Source organism: Echinops telfairi, unplaced genomic scaffold, assembly GCF_000313985.2.
Source record: "Echinops telfairi isolate 266 unplaced genomic scaffold, ASM31398v2 ScPeMD7_7417;HRSCAF=8455, whole genome shotgun sequence".
In the NCBI taxonomy this organism is placed as follows: Eukaryota; Metazoa; Chordata; class Mammalia; order Afrosoricida; family Tenrecidae; genus Echinops; species Echinops telfairi.
Window position 1 is genome coordinate 1866964 of NW_022111317.1, and position 3246 is coordinate 1870209.

A 3246-nucleotide genomic window follows, 5' to 3' on the forward strand; every position below is an offset into this window, starting at 1 on the left:
ATGAAAACAATAACAACGTGTCAGTTGTCAAGGGTTCACAAGGGAGGGAGAGGAGAAAGGAGTGATACCAAGGGCTCAAGCAGAAAGAAAATGCTTAGACCATGCGGATGGCGGCATACGCACAAACGCGCTGGACACCCTTGATTATGGGTTGTGATACGAGCTGTAAGGGCCCCCAGTAAAATGATTTTTTAGAAGAACAGTTCTACTGTGGCAGCAGTTCTCAACCTGTGGGTCACGACCTGTTTGTGGTCGAACAACCTTTTCACAGGGGTTGCCGGATTCATGACAGTGGCAAAATGACAGCGATGAAGCAGCAACGAGAATAATTTTACGGTTGGGGGTCACCACACATGAGGAGCTGTATGAAAGGGTCGCGGCTTCAGGGAGGTGGGGAACCGCTGTTCTAGAAGGGAGAGCTGGAGGGCGGAGGAGCACTGAGATCCGCAGGCCCCTCCTCAGCGGAATGAATCCCAGGAGGCCGTGCTGGGTCCAGGGATAATTCTCCCTTTGTGGATGGGAGAGATCGGGACGCGATTCCCAGCCAAGGTCACCATGCTCGGCCATGGCCGCCTGTCACAGAGGCTGCAGCTGACGACGTTCCGTGGGAGCACCCAGGCGAGCACAGGAAAGCCTCTCCATCCACGGGACCCCCGTGCGTGAGTCACAGCAGGGCGGTCTGCAGCCCACCTCCACCGGGCTGTTTGGCTCTGTGTGTCCAGGGCTGGTCCGTCTCCCACCTGGCCGACTGACCGGCAGCCAAAGACAAGCACCAGCCGGATTCCAGGTAAGCTGAGCGCTGTCCAGAGACCAAGGGTGTCCCAGTCCCCACGGTCTGGGTCCCTACAACGCTGAGGGAGCTCCTTACCCCGGGGCACGTTGGAGCTAGAACGGCCTGAAGGATCTAGACACATGTCTGCTTGTCCGTCTCAGATCAGAACAGAAACCCTCTGGTCACCACCGGCCCAGAGAGGCAGGGCCAAAGAGTCCCTGGAAGCTGGGGACGCTGCTGTCTGCCCACCCTTGTCCTTGCCCTTCCTGCTTTTTGTTGTCACTTCCCGAAAGCCAGGGCGCATCCGAAAGCATCGCTACAATGTGACAGAAACCTTTATTAACGCGGAAGATCAGACTGAGGCCCCTCCCAGCGGGTCTGGTACCTCCTTCGTGAAGGAGACTCCTGGGCGCTTGCGTGAAGGGGTCACGGCAGAACAGAGGTGCTCTTCCTTTGGAGGGGGCCGGGCAGGGTGGGTCCGTGGAGCAGTTTAAGATTAAGAGGCGGACACCGCTTGGTGAGAGCCCCCGTGGTGCCCAGGAGACAGACCCACCTGCACAGTCGGAGATGGTCTTGCTCTCGTGGGCCGCACACCCCGTCCGGGGTCCTGCGCTGTCCTCACCACGGTGGCCGCCACTGCTGAGTCCATCCATCTTTTGCAGGGCCATCCTCTTTATCGACGCCCCCTTACTTGACCAAGCGTGCCGTCCTGCTCCAGGGACTGTCTCTCTAACGTGACCAGGCTTTGCCTTCCTACATTCAAAGGAGCTCAATATGGGTGTGTTGGTTCCCGTGGCAGCCTGGTGTACTTTCAGTGGTCTCCACCAGCACCCCAACTCAAACGCATCGCTGCTGCTGCTGCTGCTGCTGCTGCTGCTGCTGCTGCTGCTGCTGCTGCTGCTGCTGCTGCTGCTGCTGCTGCTGCTGCTGCTGCTTCTTCTTCTTCTTCTTCTTCTTCTTCTTCTTCTGTCCTCCCTATTCAATGTCCCACTTTCACAGGTGTAGGAGGTGATCGGAAAATTCCCTGGCTTGCGTCAGGCTTCCCGGAGTCCCCAAAGTAGCCTCCCTGCTGCCATCGCTTCTAAAGAGGTCTTGTGCAGCAGGTCGACCCAACACGGTGCGTTGTCTGAGCTCTTGACTGCTGCTCCCACGAGCACTGATTGTGGATCCGAGCCAGACGAAATCCAGGACCGGTTTTCTCCCCTCCGTTCATCATGCTATGACCTGTTGGTCCAGCTGTGAGGATTTGGGATTTTACACCAGGTGGTCATCCGCACCGAAGGCTGCCCTTGGTCTTCATTGGTAAGGGCTTCCTTCAAATCCTGTCCTCAGTTCAGCAAGCAAGCTTGCACCCTCTGCCTATCACAGGCTTTAATAATATCACAGGTTGTAATATTAATAATAATAATACAGAGGGGGAAGAAGTTGGGGAACGCCACCCCCCCAGCAGACAGAAGGCATGTTCTACAAAGAGTGCCCCCCCACCGCCCTTCCCTGCAGACCAGCTACCAACCCAGACTCGGTTCTCTCGAGGAAAACCACCCTGTGGCTCCACCCCCTCACGTGTCACAGTGTGGCTTCTCGTGGCTCAGGCCTTCCCCTCGCTGTCCCTCATTGCCCCTCAGGTGGCTCCTGCCTGGGCACCCACGTGGCGCTGTGCTTGTCCTCCCCCTGGTGGTGGCCCTTCACCACGGAGCCCCGGTGGCGGAGTGGTTACAGGCATACCAGCTGCTCACTGCACGGTCCACCGTTAGAAACCACCAGCTGCCCCACGGGGGTGGGGTGTGTGTGTGCTGGATGATATTCACTGTCTCGCTCTTTCCCGGAGGCTCAGGTGTGTTCAAGACTCAGTCCCCCATCCTCTGGAACCCGCTGTGGCCGAGCAGGCATCGCTGCTGGGGCAGCCGTGGAGGTTCACGCCGCGTGCCCTCATCCGCGATGGGCTAGCACTGTGGAAGGAAGCCTTCAACCAGCGCCCAGGCGCCTAGCCCATCTCTGTGGGGTGTGTCCCACTGGGATGAGCCCTGGGTGTCCAGTTAGTGGAGGATCACCAGCTCAGCCTCCAGACAGGTGGGTGACAACAGGAAACCAGGGGATCCCCAGCTAATCCAGCTGACCGCCCTCCTCCCGTGGGGGCCGGTGTCCAATGGCTGCAAACAGCAAGCCCCCTCGGAGTGTGTGCAGCCTGTCGCTTGGTCTAGGCTGCCCTACGGGACCTGGGAGACAGCCCTTTGCTGGTTTCCCATGGCTCAGGGTCCCCCTAGCCTGGGCTTCAAACTGGGGTGCGAGGTGCTTTAGTGTCCACATGGGTCAGGTCAACCTGTCCGTCCACATCAAGCTTCAAAACAAGCTGAGGTTCCCTCGGCGCCAGAAGATCCACACCTCCAAGAAGTGGGGCTTCTCTGAGTTTCAGGGGGATGAGTTTGAAGAGCACCTCATCCCCGATGGCAGTGGGTTCAACTCCGTCCCTACAG

At 58.5% G+C, this 3246-nt stretch overlaps 1 non-coding gene across 1 annotated transcript; it reads left to right on the forward strand.

Annotated features, from left to right (window-relative positions):
• The first annotated feature begins 2872 nt into the window (after nucleotides 1-2872).
• On the forward strand, nucleotides 2873-3001 carry LOC115872018. Its single transcript, XR_004047603.1, has one exon. It is a non-coding gene; the product is annotated as a small nucleolar RNA SNORA70 (small nucleolar RNA).
• Nucleotides 3002-3246: the final 245 nt, after the last annotated feature.